The following is a 20,659-nucleotide window of genomic DNA, read 5'->3' on the forward strand; positions in this document are numbered from 1 at the left end:
TGTAAGCTGTGCAGCCAGGATGGATGGAGAGAGGCTGAGGTGGCTTTTATAGCTGTGAAGCTGGTCCAAGCAACAAGTGTTGAGGTAATTACTTCAATTTTTAAAAAGCTGCTTCTTAGGTAGTAGATCTAGTGGGGTAAGGATGAGAATTGATGAATTGGGGAAGAATGAATAAGAATCATTCAGGTTAATTGGGTGGGGAGGATGGGGGAAGGGTAAGGGAATAGCTGAATGAAAGGTAGGATGGGATTCTTTGTGAGACAGCAGTCTCAATCCCAAGGGGTGTGTGGCAAGGAGGGGAGAGAAGAGGGTATTCTGTATGTGTATTGTTAAGGGTAAGGTAATAGGCTTATCGCCCCATGCTAAGTCTTTCTGGACAACTCTGAAACTGCCTTAATTTTAAGGAGTTATGGGTGACAATTTTTAACAATCTTGTCTATTAGGTGTTTGGGTTAAATAGGTATTAACAAGGAAGAGTTCTTAAATCTGAGAGCTAATTAGCTTTATACAATCAGATTTCACAGTCCGAGCAGTAAATGCTTGTATTTATTTAATTGTCTTTACCAAAACTAGCATACAGAAATCTTGACTTTTTAATGCAAAGAACAATAAGATGACAAGCCTTTGACAACTTTTGTCATTAAAAGGCACAAACACATATTCATTTTATTTGAATTTAAGAGTAGGACCTGGAAAGTAGAAAAATATCAGCATACATATCCTGGATTATATCATGTGTGTCTTTAACAAATGAAGCTGTCTTTATATAAAACTCTGTAAAGTTCTATACAAACTTCGGTACTGGATTTTAAAACACAATATTTGGATTGGTATTGGATTTTAAAACACAATAGTTAGATTATACACCTTTGCTTTATGCACTTTATAACATTCTGATTATAAAAGTACTTGGAATGAAGATAATTTTTTAATTAGTGGCTTGTTGCAAGTGACTAACTTTTTAAAACAGAATTTTTACATTAGCACAAAAATGTGTAGTTATAAAAAAACAGACCTGCAGACACCAAGAAAACTGAGTGCTGGAGCCTGCAATGTGTAAAGTCTTAACATAATGTAATGTTTGTTTTTGTTTGGAATATTTTGCTGGCAACAAACAGCGCTGCTCTTCAGTGTGATTCATTCGGAGATATTTAAGGAAGGAACACAGGTCACTTTAATGTGCACACTTGCCAAAGCACTGCACTGCAACTAGCTACCAGCACTTGTCTAAATTATTAATCTTACATATTGTTTACATTTAGGTAGAAGTATCTAATTAAATAATACAGCTATTGGAGGGATGTGCCACTGGCTACTTTGTAAATCTTGCTTCAAACATCTTTTTGCTGGACAAAACTGTTGGGTGACTTCATGTCAAATATGTAAATAGTTTCAAGTTGATGGCACTGATCCCGCGCTGCGCCCCCCCCCCCCCCCCCCCATGCACTTGTCTGACATAGAAGCGTCCTCTGCTCCCGGATCTCCACTGCTTGGCACCAGCCGCTCACTGGTACTGACGGTACTGGACCAACTAGAATCTCCCACTGCTCCACCCTTTTGGAGTGATGAGGATGACAAGAAGGCAATTTTCTCATCTGGACATTCCTCCCCAGCAGGTAAGGAATCTCATTATAGACCCAGGGAACAGAGCACCAGGCACCAACCCCCATTGCTCACCAACCCATGGATGTGTGCTCCCATGACATTTCGTATTCCATGGCCACAATAGTACCTATGGGCAGCATCTATAGGTCTCAATTCCACAAACCTACTACTTCTCACAGAAAACATATATACTTGGCAAGGACATCAGTACCCAAGCCTTCTGAGGTAATAGAGGAGGTGGAGGAAGACAGGGATGAGACCACAGAACACAAAACATCCCCTGATGACACCACCTCTTCCCTGATGAGGCAGTAATGCCTCTGTCTCCCACCACCACTGATTATTTCAAACACTTTGAGGAGTTATTCTGGTGGCTGGCACAGAGCCAAAATATTCCTCTTGAGGTACCAGACACACAACACCAATTCCTCAAATCCGACACACTTTGTCCATGATAAAAATAGCTTTGCCCATAAATGACACCCTGGAACCTGCAGAAACTGTGTGGCAAACACCAACCAGTAAATGTACAGACAGGAAATACTATGTGCCATATAACGGCATGGACTTCCCCTCCCCCCCCCCAACCTAACTCCTTAGTGGTCGATGCAGTCAACTGACAGGGCAACCATTCTCAGTTCAAATCCACACCACAAGACCAGAATTGGAAGAGATTTGACCTCCTGAGGTGAAAAGTTTACTCTTCTGTGACCCTTCATTTCTGCACGGCCAATTACATAGCATTACTTGCTAACTACAACCATGACAACTATGCTAAAATGAGTGTTGTTTTTTTTTTCCCAGGAAATTCCAGAGCAAAGAAGGGACCAATCCTATGTCATCCTTAATGAGGGACAACTTATTGCTAGAACAGTGCTCCAGGCATCGTTCAATGTGGCAGACACAGCAAAATGCATGACAGCGACAGCCATCATCATGCATAGAGCATCCTGGTTGCACTCATCTGGTATCCCAAGGGAACTCCTGACCAAAGTAGAGGACCTCTCCTTCGACAGGGACAAGGTCTTCTCCACTAAGATGTATGAATTCCTCCATTCCATGAAGGACTCTAGAGCCATACTGAGGACCCTAGGGATCTGTACATCGCCTAACGGGAGACGCAAATACCAACCCTACAATAGTAACAGAGACAGCACGTTGCAACGCCAGCAGAGACCATACAACAATCAAAGATGAAGGCCCAGACCATAGAAACATCGCCCTAACCAACCTCAGGTTGCGACGTCCCAAGCACTACCAAGCAAATTGCAATTTTGAAACAGTGGTTGAGGTTCTGACTGACCTCCGCCAATCACCAGTGCCAGTGGAACAAACAATCCAAATATTTGGTATTGGTTTCAACCATTTTTCCATACATGGGATTCTTATCACCACAGGCCACTGGGTTTTAGAGATCATTCGAATGGCTTATACCATCCCCTTTATCTCTATTCCTCCTACCCAGCCCTGTTCCCTGTCCCTCCTCAGTGACCCCCCTCTAATGAGCACCTATTGAGACAAGAAGTACATCACCTTCTATGGTTAGGGGTTGTGGAACAAGTTCCAGCACAACGCAGAGGGAAGGGATTTTATTCCCATTATTTCCTGACTCAAAAGAAAAACGGAGGTTGGAGACCCATACTAGATCTCAGAAATCTCAACAAATTTGTCCATACCCACAGATTCAAATCTATCATCCCTTTGCTGGAAAAAGGGGACTGGTTCTCAGCGCTCAACCTACAAAATGCGTATTTTCATATTATCATCCATTCTGCTCACAGGGGATTCCTACGATTCACAGTGGAACAAGATCACTTCCAATATGGAGTACTGCCATTTGTGCTGTAGATGGCTCCACAAGTCTTTACTAAAATCCTAGCGATGGTAGCTACTCATTTGCGCAGACAGAGAATATTGATATTCCCATATTTAGATGCTTGCCTGCTCAAAGGCCCTACCTTGCCAGAAACAGGACACATTACTCAATAAAGCACCTCGCTTTCGCTCTCTAGGACTACAAATCACTGAAAAGAAATCTACCCTAACTCCAGTACAACAATTGGACTTCATAGGAGTGAACCTGGACTCAATGGAGGCCAAAGCATCACTGCCAATACTCCGATTCACAGCAATGACCTCCCTCATATTCTTCTTCGAGTGATTGCTCACATCCATTCCAGTTAGGTGTGTGCGCCGCGCGTGCATGTTTGTCGGAAACTTTTTACCCTAGCAACTCCAGTGGGCCGGCAGGTCGCCCGCTGGAGTGGCGCCGCCATGGCGCTCGATATATACCCCTGCCGGCCCACCCGCTCCTCAGTTCCTTCTTACCGCCGTGTCGGTCGTTGGAACTGTGGAGCGCGGCATAGCTGTCCTCCACGTCCCTAGCTCTCCTTGTTAACTACCGTTAATTGTTACAGTTGTTAGTAGATTGTTAAGTATAGTTAGTTAATTAATTAGGTGTAAATAGTATTGTAGATAGTTGTTCGCCGGTCGGGGCTGTAGCCCTTCCCGGCACCCGGCACCGGGCTCATGCCTGGTTCGCTGGGCTTTAAGCAGTGTGCAGCCTGTAAAAAGCCTATGCCAACCAGCGACCCCCACGACGCGTGTCTGAAGTGCCTGGGGGAATCGCACAGGTCGGACAAGTGCCGCATCTGCAAGGCTTTTAAGCCCAGGACTAAGAAGGAGAGAGACCAGAGACTCAGGACTCTCCTCATGGAGGCGGCACTTGACCCTACAGCTTCACAGGCCGTGATCTCGGCGCCGGCACCGGATCGCACCGGCACCGGGAAGACTCCCCGGCACCGACCTTCCCCGGCACCGGGTGCAGAGGCGAGACCGTCGACGTCTGCTGCTCCAGCCAGGCAGACCCGAATGGAGCGCCCGGCATCGACATCGGCCGCGGCACCGTCGACTCCGGGCCCGGTGGGTCCGTCGAGTCCGGTGCCGCCCAGCTCCCCCATAAGATCTGGGGTTGAGCTATTGGTCCCATCCACACCGGAGACCTTCGCCTCGGCACGGGACCTTATTGCCCTAACTGAATCTACTCAGCTGCCACCCCCGGTACCTCCGGTGCGGGTCGCATCTAGAGGCAAACCTATGATGACGGCACCGTCTCGGGACTCGCGCTCGCGATCCAGGTCCCGACGCCTCGGTCGCTCGAGATCCCGCCGCCGCTCGCAGTCCCGGCACCGCTCCCCTCGGCGGTACCGGTCGCACTCGCGGCACCGATCGACCTCCAGACAGTCGCGGTCTGACTCCAGCCATCGATACTGGCACCGTGACTCGAGGAGCCGGTCTCGCCGTCACTCGCCACGCCGGTCGACCTCCCGGCACCGAGCTGGTGGCAGGTCCTGGTCCCGGTCGACCTCCCGGCACCGCGTCGGTGGCAGGTCCCAGTCCCGATCCCGGCACCAAAGCAGCGGCCGGTACCGATCCAGATCCCGGCACCGAGACAGAACCCGGTCCCGATCCCGGCACCGCTATGACTCCCGGTACCGATCCCCGGCACCGAGAAGATCTTCGGTGCCGACCCGCGCAGACCTTTACCAGCCAGGGTCGGCCCCGCCATGGCCTTCTAGGCAGCCGTCGGTGTCTTCCCAAGCAGACAGCGTGTATGCGCTGGGCACTGACAGGCAGGCGGCATTATTTCAAGACCCTCCGCAACAGGACCAAGGTCCGCAGCAGTGGGGGTTTTGGACCCCCTGGGCATACCATCAAGCCCAGGGCCCCCAACAGCTTCCGGATAGGCCTGCAACGACGGAACACAGGGTGCCGGAGGCTTCGTTGTCTCGCCCCCCTCCCTCCCCGGATGGAGAAGAAGGATCCAAGCAGCAAGACCCCACTCTTGCTCCTGAGACAGAGGCGAGGGTTGAGGGAGACCCCCCACTGGACACTTTCTTGCCAGGGGTCTCCTCATCCTCCTCCCCTGATGAAGCGGTGGCTGGCACCTCCTCCAGTAGCCCTCCTCCGCTGGATCTCAGGGCGCACCAAGACCTCCTTAGGCGAGTAGCTCAGAATCTGAGCCTGCAAGCCGAGGAGGTCTCTGAGATCGAGGACCCTATCGTCACCATCCTCTCGTCTGATGCTCCCACCAGGGTCGCCCTACCCTTCATTAGGACGATCCAGGCCAACGCCAATACAATCTGGCAGTCACCGGCGTCCATCCCCCCTACGGCAAGGGGCGTCGAGAGGAAGTACATGGCCCCCTCCAAGGGCTATGAGTACCTCCACGTACACCCGACACCGTGTTCACTGGTGGTGCAGTTGGTGAACGAGAGGGAGCGTCATGGACAGGAAGCTCCAGCCCCCAAATCCAAGGAGGCCAGACATATGGACCTCCTTGGCCGCAAGGTCTACTCAGCTGGGGCCCTTCAGCTCAGGGTTTCAAACCAACAAGCCCTGCTCAGTAGATACGCCTTTAACTCGTGGGTGGCAGCGGACAAATTCAAAGAGCTGCTGCCACAGGAGGCCCGCCAAGAATTTGCGGCCATTCTGGACGAGGGCAAGAAGGTTGCACGAACCTCGTTGCAAGCTTCTTTGGACGCTGCAGACTCGGCTGCCCGCACCCTCGCCTCAGGGGTAACGATGCGCCGTATCTCCTGGCTTCAGGTCTCTGGCCTTCCACCGGAGCTCCAATATACCATCCAGGACCTCCCGTTCGAAGGCCAGGACCTGTTTTCGGAAAAGACAGACCCCAGACTTAAGAGTCTCAAAGACAATCGGGTCATTATGCGCTCCCTAGGGATGCACACGCCGGGAACGCAGCGCAGACCCTTCCGGCCACAGCAGCAACACCAGCGCAGGCCATACCCCCAGTTCCGCCAACGGCAGGACCTCAATAGGCGCCGTGGCAGGAATGGGAGGTGTAGGCATTCGGGGAACCAGGGGGGGCAGAATCAAAGCTCCTCCAAGCCCCCGCCTGGACCCAAGCCTTCATTTTGAAGGTGCGCCCGAGGGCGCAGTAACAGTTTCCACGGATCCTTCCCCCCCCGTTTTCCAACCGCCTTTCGTTTTTCCTCCCGGCGTGGACCTAAATAACATCGGACCGCTGGGTCTTGCGCACGGTGCAGACGGGCTACCGCCTGCAGTTTATATCGTTTCCTCCTTCCCGCTCCCCTTCCTCGTCCCTCTTCAGGGACCCCTCTCATGAGCAATTCCTTCGACAGGAGGTACAGACGCTCCTCAACAAAGGAGCTATAGAGGCGGTTCTGGAAAACGAGAAAGGCAAGGGGTTTTATTCCCGCTACTTTCTGATCCCCAAGGCCAAGGGAGGCCTCAGGCCTATCCTCGACCTGCGAGAGCTCAACAATTACCTAGTGAAGTTGGAGTTCCGCATGGTATCCCTGGGGACCATTATCCCATCCCTGGATCCAGGAGACTGGTACGCCGCCCTTGACATGCAGGACGCTTATTTTCACATTGCCATTTGGCCACACCACAGACGTTTCCTTCGATTCGTGGTGGGCCGCCTTCACTACCAATTTGCAGTCCTCCCATTTGGCCTCTCTACGGGCCCGAGGGTATTTACAAAATGCATGGCAGTCGTTGTGGCACATCTTTGGCGCAGTCGTATCCACGTGTTCCCTTACCTAGACGATTGGTTAATTCGGGGCACGTTGGAACTACAGGTTTGCAGCCACGTCCACAGGATCACCGGCCTATTTGCTACCTTGGGCCTCATGATCAACATAAATAAGTCCACCCTGCTCCCCACGCAGAGGGTGGAGTTCATTGGGGCCGTCCTGGACTCCATCGTGGCCAAGGCCCTTCTGCCGTTGCCAAGGTTCCAGGCGTTGTCGGCGATCGTTCAGCGATTGCGGGCAGCCCCCTTGACATCAATTCGGACATGTCTAACCCTGTTAGGCCACATGGCAGCATGCACATTTGTGACCGGTTACGCTCGACTCCGCATGAGGCCCCTCCAGCTGTGGCTCATCACACATTACCGGCCGGCCAGGCAACCGCTAGACATGCTGATCACAATCCCCCAAGGGGTGTTAGATTCTCTCGGCTGGTGGCTAGACCAGTCCGTAGTGTGTGCGGGGCTCCCTTTCCACCCACCTCAGCCTTCGGTGTCCCTAACAACGGACGCCTCAGATCTCGGCTGGGGGGCCCACCTGGGAGCCCTGAGAACACAGGGCCTGTGGTCCCCGCAGGAGGTGAAGCTGCACATCAACATGCGGGAGCTGAGAGCGGTCCGCCTTGCTTGTCAAACGTTCTGTCACCAGCTTCGAGGTCGTTGTGTCGCGGTGTTTACCGACAACACGACGACCATGTACTATATTAACAAGCAGGGCGGCACCAGATCCTCTCCCCTATGTCACGAGGCGATGCGACTGGGACTTTTGTGTAGCCCACTCCATTCACCTCACGGCTTCCTTCCTCCCCGGAGTACGGAACACGCTGACGGATCGCCTGAGCAGATCCTTCCTATCACACGAGTGGTCCCTTCGCCCGGACATCGCCCTCTCAATCTTCCAGAGGTGGGGTTATCCCCGTGTGGACCTCTTCGCGTCCGAGGGGAACAAGAAGTGTCAGGCGTTCTGCTCCTTTCAGGGCAGGGAGCCAGGGTCTATAGCGGATGCCTTCCTTATTCCGTGGACGACCCACTTGTACTACACGTTTCCCCCGTTCCCACTGGTCCACAGGGTCCTTCTGAAGGTGCGCAGGGACAGGGCTCGCGTGATCATGGTAGCCCCGGCGTGGCCCAGGCAACATTGGTACCCCATGCTGCTGGATCTGGCCAAAGCCGACCCAATTCCCCTGCCTCTTCACCCGGACCTGATTACCCAGGAACACGGGACTCTCTGTCACCCGGACCTGCAGTCGCTGCACCTAGCGGCGTGGTTCCTGCGTGGCTGACCGGTTCTGAACTGCGCTGCTCCACCCCGGTACGGGAGGTACTTTTGGGCAGCAGGAAGCCTTCCACTAGAGCGACATGCTCGGCCAAGTGGAAGCGTTTCTCCTGTTGGTGCGTGGAGAAAGGTCTCCGCCCTATGGAAGTTTCGGTGGCCAATATCTTAGACTATGTTTGGTCCCTCAAACAACAGGGCCTGGCATTATCGTCTTTGCGGGTCCACCTGGCAGCTATCTCCACCTTTCACCCGGGTGGGGATGGCCGCTCCGTTTTTTCTCACCCGACGGTGACTAGATTCCTAAAAGGGCTGGAACGTTTGTACCCTAATGTCCGACTCCCTGCTCCAACCTGGGATCTTAACCTGGTGTTGTCTCGGCTCATGGGGCCCCCCTTTGAGCCGTTAGCTACTTGCTCCCTACTCTATCTCTCTTGGAAGACTGCCTTTCTAGTAGCTATCACCTCAGCTAGGCGGGTGTCGGAACTCCGGGCTCTCGTGGTAGACCCCCCGTATACAGTCTTCCACAAAGATAAGGTGCAGCTGAGGCCACACCCGGCCTTTCTCCCCAAGGTGGTCTCGACCTTCCACATCAACCAAGAGATATTCCTCCCGGTTTTTTTCCCGAAGCCTCACTCTTCAGGCAGGGAGCAACAGCTCCACTCGCTTGATGTCCGTAGGGCCCTCGCGTTCTATGTAGAGAGGACCAAACCGTTCCGCAAATCCCCCCAGCTCTTCGTGGCAGTAGCGGACCGCATGAAGGGGCTTCCTATCTCCTCGCAGAGATTATCCTCATGGGTAACGTCCTGTATCAGGACCTGCTATGAGCTGGCCCACGTTCCTACGGGCCGTGTGACTGCGCATTCTGCCAGGGCGCAGGCGTCGTCGCTGGCTTTCCTTGCCCGTGTGCCCATCCAGGAAATCTGTCGGGCAGCGACCTGGTCATCAGTCCACACCTTCGCGTCCCACTACGCCCTGGTCCAGCAGTCAAGAGAGGATGCGGCCTTCGGATCTGCAGTGCTCCATGCCGCGACTTCTCACTCCGACCCCACCGCCTAGGTATGGCTTGGGATTCACCTAACTGGAATGGATGTGAGCAATCACTCGAAGAAGAAAAGACGGTTACTCACCTTTGTAACTGTTGTTCTTCGAGATGTGTTGCTCACATCCATTCCACACCCGCCCTCCTTCCCCACTGTCGGAGTAGCCGGCAAGAAGGAACTGAGGAGCGGGTGGGCCGGCAGGGGTATATATCGAGCGCCATGGCGGCGCCACTCCAGGGGGCGACCTGCCGGCCCACTGGAGTTGCTAGGGTAAAAAGTTTCCGACGAACGTGCACGCACGGCGCGCACACCTAACTGGAATGGATGTGAGCAACACATCTCAAAGAACAACAGTTACAAAGGTGAGTAACCGTCTTTTGTTGGTCTCAGACAACCCACTGGTGTCTGCAGCACCTGCCTACAACTCTTGGGATATATGGTGGCCGCCACTTTTGTTGTAAAACATGCCAGATTACACATGCACTGCCTTCAAGGATGGCTAAGATCGGTATATATTCCACCAAAGAACAGCCTAAACAAAAGACTCGCACTGACCCCAGACATTCTATGTTCACTACAATGGTGGAGAAAACCCAATAAACACTTGCTCAAGCATCCCATTTCAACCGGATCCACCACCCAAACAAATCACAACAAATGCCTTACTGATCAGATGGGGTGCTCACCTAAACCAACATACAGTCCAAGGCAAGTGGATGCCCCCATGGAAACACATTTACACATCAACCTGCTCAAATTATGCACGTCTGCAACACTCTTTCCTCCCTATTATACAGGGCAAAACGATAAAGGTCCTGATGGACAACAGTGCAAGTATGTTCTATATAAACTGACAAGGAGGAACACGTTCCCACTCCTTATGCACAGAGGCCTTAAATCTATGGAACTGGTGCATAAAACACTATCACCATTCCAGCAGCATATCTCCCAGGTAGACTGAACATAATGGACACGTTAAGCAGACAGTTTTCCCAAAATCATGAATGGGAAATGAACGACGAAATAATACAGCAAAGAATCCTGTGGCACCTTATAGACTAACAGACGTTTTGGAGCATGAGCTTTCGTGGCTGAATACCCACTTCCTCAGATGCATGTAATGGAAATATCCAGGGGCAGGTATATATATGTGTGCTAGCAAGCAAGCTAGAGATAACGAGGTCAGTTCAATCAGGGAGGATGAGGCCCTGTTCTAGCAGTTGAGGTGTGAAAACCAAGAGAGGAGAAACTGGTTCTGTAATTGGCAAGCCATTCACAGTCTTTGTTCAATCCTGAGCTGATGGTGTCAAATAATACAAACATTTCACATGTAGGGATCCCCTCACATAGACCTATTTGCTGCATTTAATAAACAAAAAATGTCCAAAGTTTTGCTCACGAGCGGGACTGAGAACACAATCCCTAGGGACCACTTTTCTCCTCATCTTCCTCTTCTATATGCATTCCTACCGGTACCTCTAATTTGCAGAGTAATGCACAAAATACGAACTGACAGCCAAAATGATATATAGTACTGACAGACTTGGTTCCCTTACTTGACAGGCATGGCAATCTGCACACCATTCACTCTCCCTCGCCTACGTAATCTTCTCTTTTTAGGATGACAGTCAAGTCCTCCATCTGGAGCTGGAGCAATTTTACCTGAAGACGTGGCTCCTTCATGGCTCCACTATGACAAACTAACCTGCTCGGAATAAGTAAAATAAGTCTTGTTAAACAGCAGGAAACAAAATACCCATACTATTTACCTCTAAAAATGGAAAAGATTCTTCCTGCGGTGCCAGAACAAACAAATATCTGCAAGCCAGGCACTGTTTCCTCTAATCCTAGAATATGGAGAGTTCATCTCGCTGCCATCCTGGCCTTCCATCCACAGGTAGATGGGACCTCAATGTTTGCTCACATGATTACTAAGTGATTTCTAACTGGCATACAGAATATGTACCTCAAGAACCCATATCAGTATAGGACTTAAATCTCATGCTCAAGAGTCTATCCAAAGCCCCATTTGAACCCTTAGCCACATGCACATCACTTTCACTATGAAAGTGACATTTCTGGTTGCCATTACATCAGCACAAAGAGTCAGCAAGATAGGGGCTGTTAGGGCTAACCCCCCGTACACAATCTTCAAAGATAAAGTGACGCTTAGAACACATCCTTAATTTACACCCAAATTGTCTTCATTCCACCTCAACTAATCGATTCATTTACCTACATTTCATCCAAAACAACACACTAACACTCTAGAGGCAGTTCTACACACATTGGATGTGTACTGTGCCTTAGCATTTTATCTGGACAGAAGGAAGCCCTTCTGAAAATCACCTTAACTTTTTGTGTCAACAACAGAATGATTGAAGGGCTCTGCCACATTTACACAAAGAGTACCTAAATGGACATCCAGCTGTATCCATATATGCTATTCACTACACAACATTGAAGCCCCTCCGGGCATCAGAACCCACTCGACAAGAGCTTTATCTACCTCCATAGCATTCCTACACAATGTGCCCATCCTAGACATCTGCAGGGTGGTCACGTGGGCCTGTGAACACACACTCACAAACCACTATGCAATTACTCTCAATTCAAGCTCAGACACTAGACTAGGCCTCACTGTACTAGACTCAGTAGCAAACTCCACTCCGAAGTCCCTTCCATCCTTATGAAGGCACTGCTCTAAATTCACCTGAAGTGGCACAACCACAGGGACAGCTCTCGAGAAGGTTACTCACCTTGTGTAGTAACTGAGGTTCTTCGAGAGGTTTGTTCCTGTGGGTGCTCCACTACTCACCCTGCTCTCCTCTCCTTGGGAGTACAAGCTGAACACTCCATGGTAGAGAAGGAACTGAAGAGGTCAGGGTTTACACGTGCTAGATGAGGCACCCCGAGCTTGCTATTGTGCGCCCTGACCAGACACTGCTACAGAAAATATCTCAGCACCAGGACACACTGACACCTGAAGTGGAGTACCCACAGGCACACCCCCTCAAAGAGCCTCAATTACTGCACAAGGTGAGTAACCTTCTCTTTTGTAGTTAGGTGCTGAAGATTGTTTGTCGTTGTGGCATGCTGTCAAGGCTGCTAAGCTGTACAGCTGCTCAGTGCTTCAGTCCTTGGAGCTTCAGTGTTATCAGCACTAGCAAAGAGTACACTAGCATTCGGACAGGTGTATTGCCCTCAAGCCACAGTTCTAATGACTTGCACAAGTACATTAACTCCACTATCCCTTGGCAAGGAGCAGCTCAGTCAGCAGTGGGACTCTCTACTGTTCCCTTGGCCGCACAAAGGATTATGGTGAGGTACCCTGACATTTATAGGCCGAGATAAACAACTTATTTTCTGCCTTGTGTGTTTCATGACATCTATTTGTTACCTCCCCTTATTCCTGATATCTCAGACAAAACATCCCTATTCACTATTCTGTCATCATCTTTTCTTGTATCTGTACTAGCTTTCTGAAATGTATTTATGTAAATAAGTTTAGTGCCTAGAACTTCTTAGCAGCGTGTAGCAGCAACTTTGCCAAGTTTATGTTCCAGACCGTGAACGTGTAAGCATCTGTTTTAATACATGGCCTGACTTTGGTTCAGGCCTCAGGTCTTGCACCAGGTCCGGAGCTCCAGGCATGTATGCTCACACTCTCTCTCTCTCTCTCTCTCTCTCTCTCTCTCTCCCCACATGTCTACACTGATTTCCAGAAATTCTCCTATTATTGGTCTAGCTCTAGAGCTGCAGTAATGCTAGCGCAACAGTGGAAAGATTACTGAAAATCCTTTGTATAGACAAGAGTTACTATGCAGTTAGTTTAAGGCAGAAGAGGAAGTGTATAGTCTAGTCTGGCCTGTGTAACACCAGTTTTGGAATGTCAGTGATTCCTGTATCATGCCCATAATTTCTGGGTGAGTTAGAGGATTTTTTAGAAATCTCTCAAATCTTAGACTGTAAGTGGCAGAGAATCCACCACATCCCTTGGTAAATTCTTCAAATTCTTAATATCATCACTGTTAAAAATGTGTACAGTACCTAATTTCTTATCCTGAACTGGTCTAGCTTCTGTTTCCAGCCATTGCATCTTGTTTAGTCTAAGATGACAGATCTCTGATCTGGCAGGCAATTGGATATCTTCCCCATATAGGTAACTTGTAGCCATTATTTAATCTTTTTCTTAGACAAACTAAATAGATTTTGTTTAGTCTTTCACTGTAAGGCAGGTTTTCTACACCTCAAATCATTCTTGTTGTTCTATTCCAGTTTATCTATTTCCTTTTTAAAGCTCTGGACACCAGAGTTGGACACAATACACCTCTACCCCAATATGACGTGACCCGATATAACAGTCCATTCGGATGTAACGCGGTAAAGCAGCGCTCCTGCGGGGTGGGGCAGCGTACTCCAGCAGATCAAAGCAAGTTTGTTATAATGCGGTTTCACCTATAATGCGGTAAGATTTTTTTTGGCTCCCAAGAACAGCGTTATATCAGGTAGAGGTGTATACGTTAATGGTTTCACTAACCTTATACATTGGTAATAAACCACCTCACTATTCAGTGTTTTCCTGCTTTTACACCCAAGGATAGTATTTGCTCTTTGCCTTCGCTTTACACTAGAAGCTCATGTTCAGCTGGTTATCAAGCATGCCTAAATCGTTGTAAGCATTACTGCTTCCAAAATAGAGTACCCCATCCTGTTAGTGTGACCTACATTTTTGGTTCCTAGATACATGACCCCGCATTTGACTATATTAAAATTCATGTTATTGAAATGAGCCTAGCTTAACAAGTGATGCAGGTCACTCTATAGAAACTGTCCTTATCATTATTCACCCTTCTGCAATTTTTTTTGTCATCTGCAAACTTTACCAGCAATCATACCTATTTTCTTTTAGTTTGTTGTTAAAGATATTTAATAGCCTTGCGCCAAGAACATATCCCTACAGGATATCACTAGAAACACCCCATTTGGTGATTCCTCATTTACCAGTTAAGTTTTGAGATCTATCACCAAATTTTTAAACCATTTAACATATGCTGCATTGATTTTTGCATAGTATTAATTTTTAATATTGAGGTACTAAATTTAAATGTCTTACAGAAATCAAAGTCCCTTTATATTTAGCTACCTTTATCAGCCAAACATGTAATTTCATTTTTAAACAAGAGAAATTTGTGTGAGACCTATTTTCCATGACACTGTGCTCAATGGTATTAATTATTCTGCCATCCTCATTTTGCCAAGGATCAATATCACACTCTTCAGCCTTTAGTTATATGGGCCATCCCATTTACCTTTTAAAATATTGGTATATTTTTTTTTCGAGTCCTCTCGAAGTTCCCTGTTATCCTCTGATTTGTTAACTATTAACATCAGTGTTTCAGATTGTTCCTCAGCCAGCTTTTTAAAAAAAACTTATGGTTACTGTTCTGTTCCTGCATATTTTAAAATGTTTAAATGTAATAGTCACTGTTAAACATTGTGCCTACTTCCGGTTGGAATATAAAGCATTTCATTATCACTATAAAATGTGAATACATCATCCAGGTTTTTCCCAAATGCAAGATAGAAATATTTATTGAACACGTCCCCCTTTTCTGCATTATTACTGACAACTTTATCATCCCTATCTTTGAATGGATCTATGTCATTGTCTGGATTTATTTTGTTCCTGATATATAGATGGAATTTTTTTAATATAATCCTTACTCTATTGACCATACGTTTTTTTGCTACCTTTAATTTCCCTTATGGATTCTCTGCAATTCAAAGTTATTGCTACCAACTTTCCCCTTTTTTTTCTATTTGTTATGCATAAAAAATAATTATTTCAGATTTCATATCCATTCTTAACCCACTTTCTTTTTTATACTGAAGAAACCTTGTTTTGTGATTGCAGAATTGCAGTTTTTGGGGGGACATCTAGTAAAGAGTTTTGGAACAATTCTCTATTACCATTCACACTGTCTTGTAAAACTGATTCTGAGAACATTAATTCTCAGAATATTTTCATTTTTGTGAAACTGGTCCTCTGTGTGTGTGTGTGTGTGTCTGTATTTATACTTACAAAGTTATACTTAGAAAATGAAAACCAGCAGGATCTTATTCAGGAGATAAGGCAATACGCTGTGTTTATTGTAAATGCAGAAAGAATTAATCAGTTATAGCTGTAACATTACACAGAGAGAGAGAGAGTGTTCTCATGCCAAGTCTCTGGCCTGGACACGAGGAGGGAGCCAAGTCTTGTCAGATGCGCATCCAGTGCTCCTGGAGGGTGGTTGCAGAACCAGACTCAAAGTTCTCAGTTTTTAGAGTCTGTCTTTATAGGAATTCATCCTCATTCAAATCTATAGGGTTTGCTTCGTCATGCTGTTTCCACATTTGAAGTGATAATCGGTCACTGTTCTCACATTTAAAATGATAGTCCATCATGCAGATGGCACAGCAGTGATGCCTTGTTATCATCTTGTTCTTCGGTTCTTTGGCCCCTCTGTCCTTGGGGTAGTTGTGGGTGGATTCCGGTTTGCCCTGTGGGGTCATCCATTCTTGCCCTGTGGGGTCATCCATTGCCCTGTGGGGTCATCCATTATCTCCATTCTGTGCATTCTTTGGCCGAATGTTCCCGGGTAGTTATTTATTTATTAGGCTGACACTTCAACCTTTTATTACTCATTCAAACATACATTTTCAATCACACCCTATTTCATTTAACATAACTATTCTCAAATCATTGGGTCAAGACAGACTCCAATGAATCTATCCATACCACTTGTCACACATGAACAGAAAATAAGCAAGGTAGGAATGTAAGAGTGGAGGAACAACAAACCTTGTTCTTGAATTCAGAAAAAAACTTTTGTAACATGTTATCTTATCACTTTTTGGACAAACCCTTTGTCTCTGAATGTTTTTCTACAGTTAGCACAGACCTTGCAAACTAACAGGCCTGCTTCACTTGGCACAAACTCAACAGGCTGAGAGACATATTTCTTTCCAATAATATAAGCCAAATCTGGGGTCTGTACTGGATCACATTTTCCTGAAAATAATTAATGTATTAATTATTACTTTTAATCCAACACACACACACACAGAGAGACAGAGACAGACAGAGATTAGGTAGCCTGCAGCAACACCTGCTGGTCAAAAGACTGGAGAGCATTTGGGCTGAACTATAATAAGTTTTTCTTTTTCTCTCTAAAGGAAACACTAAACAGAACTAATGGGCTTGAAACAGGAGACTTTTTCTATAGCATGTTGAAATGGTTTTGTCCTGTTTACAGTAGCAGTTAAACTTTTTTCAGAACCAGGTTTGGGGACTCAATGACAAGGGGGTCAATTTCTAAGGTGAATACGGGGTAATGGGTAATATAAGATTACACCATTTATGTGGACTTGCATACAAACTAAATGTTTTATGGATTTTTTTTCTCCCCAGAAATATTCCTATAACTACCCTTGATCTACAGCCACTGCTCAAAAGGAGAGTGAGGTCTGACTGGCAGGACTAAATCGAAGTCGACTGGCATGAGAGAAGTCCAGGTTAGAATACAGAACCCTCATTCTTGGCTCCAGCTGGGGTCTGGGGAGAGACAATCTTAAAATACCTTTCTACTTCCCTGATCTGGGGGCTAATTCAGTCTCAGGTGTAACTTAGGTCTGGTCTACACTTAAAATTTAGGTTGACATAGCTACGCACCCATGATTGTAAAAAATCCACCCCTTGATGGCAGAACTATGACAACCTAACCCACTGTGTAGATGCAGCTAGGTCAACAGAAGAATGCTTTCATCAACCTAGCTACCATCATTCAAGGAGGTGGAATTACTGCATCAATGGACAAACCCCTTTTGTTGCTGTAGTGTAGTCTGTCTCTACACTATAGAGGTTATGCTGGCACGCCATTATAGTCCCCATAGTGTCGACATGGTCTTAGAAACAGTCTAGGGTCCAGAGCAGTGGTTTTCAATCTGTGGTCTGCAGACCCCTGTGGTTCTGCAGACTATGCCTAAGGGGTCTGTGAAAGGTTGTCATTACCATAGAACAGTGGTGGTTCTTCGAGTACTTGTTCATGTCAATTCCAATCAGGTGTGCGCGTGCTGCGTGCATGACAGCAAGAAGATTTTTCCCCTAGCAGTATCTGTAGGGTTGGTGTATGTGCCCCCTGGAGTTGTGCCTACATGGCATCCAATATAAGGCCCAGCTGACCCTACCCCCCCTCAGTTCCTTCTTACCGCCAGTGATGGCTAGCTGGAACTTCCCTTGCTGTTGTTTCAGCAAGCTCCTTTAGCAGTGTCCCATCATGATTTGTATATAGTTAATTAGTTTTAGTTAGTAGTAATGTTAGTAGTCCTTTCTAATAAGTTTCTATGATGGGGCACCCCCCCTTTCTTCCTTGATACCAGGGCATGCCCCAGTCTCGGGTTCAAATTTTGTGAGGACTGCAGCAATCTTATGCCTAGAGTGACCGACACACTTCTTGCTTGAAGTGCTAGTCAAAAAGACAAGTACCTCATTTGTAAAGGGTTTCGGCCAAGAACCCTTAAGGATCATGAGCAGAGACTCAGAATTATCCTCATGGAGGCAGCCCTCTGCCTGCATTCCAACTCCGGGCACCAAGAAAGGAGGCCAAGGGCTCCCAGCACTGACACATTGCCGAACATAAGACTTCTGGCAGGCACCCATCTTTATCCCTGGTACCACAGAAGGAAGGGAGGCAGGAGAGAAGGCACTCTTTCCACCCCCCTCCAAGCCTAAGGAGCCAGTGGCAGGGAGACCTCAGCCCACCCAGCCTGCTTTGGGCCCGGTAGCTCCCAGGGGCTCGTTGACTCCTGCCCAGCAAGGGGTCCAATCGAGTCCTGCCCACTACCGTTCTCTGGACCATCATGGCCGGGACATTCAACTCCCCTCCACTCTGGAGACCTTTGAGGCGGCACAAGACCTTATTCGCCTGATGGCATCGCCTTCTCCAAGGAGGGACGAAGTACTGGTGATAACCCAACTACCTATGCTATTTGGGGCAAGTGCCAGCCGCCCACGAGAGGGAACCGCACCATTCCCCAGAGGCTTGGCACCACTCATTGGCATCAAACAGTACTGCTCTTGTATGGTCATCTTTTTTGGAGTCCGAGACCAAGTCCTATTGCTCAGATAGCTCCAGCAGCATGATTTCTAGATCTAGGTGATACTGCCAGCCCCCTCTGGCGCCACAGCCACCTCAGTGGCAACCACCAGTTCAGTGGCCCATTTGGACTCCTTGGCCTTACCATCAGGTCCAGGATCAGAGCCAGGCATCAAGAATCAGGTTTCGGCATCCTTTGCCCCTGCACAGCAGCTGGCTCCAGGACTATCTTCGGTGATGACACAGGGGCCTCCACCTACCGCTCTGATCTCGGCACTGGCGATCTTAGCAGTGGCTACTTTGGCACCATAGGCACGCCGGCCCCACAAACAACCTGACCCTCTCGGCACTGAGGGCAGTGACCAAGGCCTTGTTCCAATGCTCTCATCCTTGTCCTCCCCAGATGAGGCCGTTGCAGGCACTTCAATGGCCCTGGCCTTGGAGGATAGCAGGGTTCTGCAACAGTTGTTGTGCAGGGTGACCCAGAATCTGGGGATCCAGGCAGAGGAAATGGTAGAAGATGCTGATCCATGGTGGACATCCTCGCCCCCTTGGGCCCTCACATATTGCACTGCCACTCGTTAAAACTATAAATGAGATAACCACAAACTTTGGCAGACTCTGGCCTCTTTGCCCCCTATAGTGAAGAGATATGGGAGATGCTATTTCATTCCCTCAGAGGGGTATGAGAATTCCTTGGTGATGGATGCAGCAAACCAAAGAGAGAGCCACGGGCTTCAGGGACCCTCCCCTAAAAGCCAGGAGGCGAGAAAGGAAGACGAGTTCAGCCGAAAAGTTTACTCCACCAATGGTTTGCGGCTCTGCACTGCACACCAACAGGCCATCATTCGTAGATACTCCTTTAACACCGGGGGAGAGATGGACAAGTTTGCCGAGCTGCTACTACCAGACTCTCGCACTGAATTTACTGCCTTGTTGGAGGACCTAGCAAGGCAAACTTGCAAGGGCCTCCTTGCAGGTGGCTCTTGATGGTGTGGCCGCCCAAATCATAGCTACAGGAGTGTCCATGAGAGAGAACTTTTTAGCTCCAGGTCTCTCGACTACCTCACAAAGTCCAACAGACCATTCAAGACCAACTCTTTGAAGGTCCGGCCCTGTTCTATGAAAAGACGGACAGGAGACTGTACAGTTTAAAAGACTTGAGTCCCTCAAGTCCCTGGGCACAAACACCCCCCGCACACAGCATAGGCATTTCAGGCCGCAACCTCCTCTGCAGTTTTACCAGCAAAACCGACAGGATGGTTCCCGGAGGAGGAATAGGAGTGGCAGGAAGAGGCCGCACCCATCCTCAGGCCAGGGCTCTGGTCAGAGCAAGCCTTCCTCAGGGCAGAAACAAGCCTTTTTGAAGGTGCACACGAGGATGGTTCACCAACTCAGGAACTGGATCCACCCCATCTTATCTTCTCATCATGACTATCCCCTTTCTACCCTGCCTTGGCCCGTATTACTTGAACCGTTGGATGTATGCATTGTAGAAAGGAGATACTCCTTCCAATTCTCGGCCCTCCCGCCTTTTTACCTCCCTTTCCTGTCTCTCTTCAGGGACCCTTCTCCTGAGACACTCCTCATAAAGGGAGGTACACTTGCTCCTATTGCTGGGAGCAGAGGAAGAGTCTCCTCAGAAGCTGAAGGGCAAGGGCTTCTATTCCTGGTATTTTCTAATATCAAAAACCAAAGGCAGGCTTAGGCCCATCCTAGACCTGCAAGAGCTCAACGAGTTCATGAACAAACTCAAGTTCTGCATGGTCTCTTTGGCCTCCATCATCCCTTCCTTGAATCCAGAGGACTGGTATGCTGCCCTCGATTTGAAGGATGCGTACTTTCATAAAGCAATAACTCCATCCCACAGAAAATACCTCACTGCCCCCAGGTGGAAGGCTGAAATGGCAGCCAGGTGTACCTTGAACGATGATATTGCCAACCCCTGCTGCTTGAGGTACAGTAAGTAGTCCAAAACAAGGAGAATTGATGCTTGCTGAGACCAGATGGAAAACCGCTT

General features: G+C 48.4%; 1 long non-coding RNA gene across 1 annotated transcript in view; it reads right to left on the reverse strand.

Moving 5' to 3' along the window:
• The window catches only part of LOC127052031 (uncharacterized), a 51,485-nt gene that overhangs the window by 16,712 nt on the left and 14,114 nt on the right, over positions 1-20,659 (reverse strand). The gene's annotated exons all lie outside the window — the stretch shown is intronic.

Source organism: Gopherus flavomarginatus, chromosome 5, assembly GCF_025201925.1.
Source record: "Gopherus flavomarginatus isolate rGopFla2 chromosome 5, rGopFla2.mat.asm, whole genome shotgun sequence".
Taxonomy (NCBI): domain Eukaryota; kingdom Metazoa; phylum Chordata; order Testudines; family Testudinidae; genus Gopherus; species Gopherus flavomarginatus.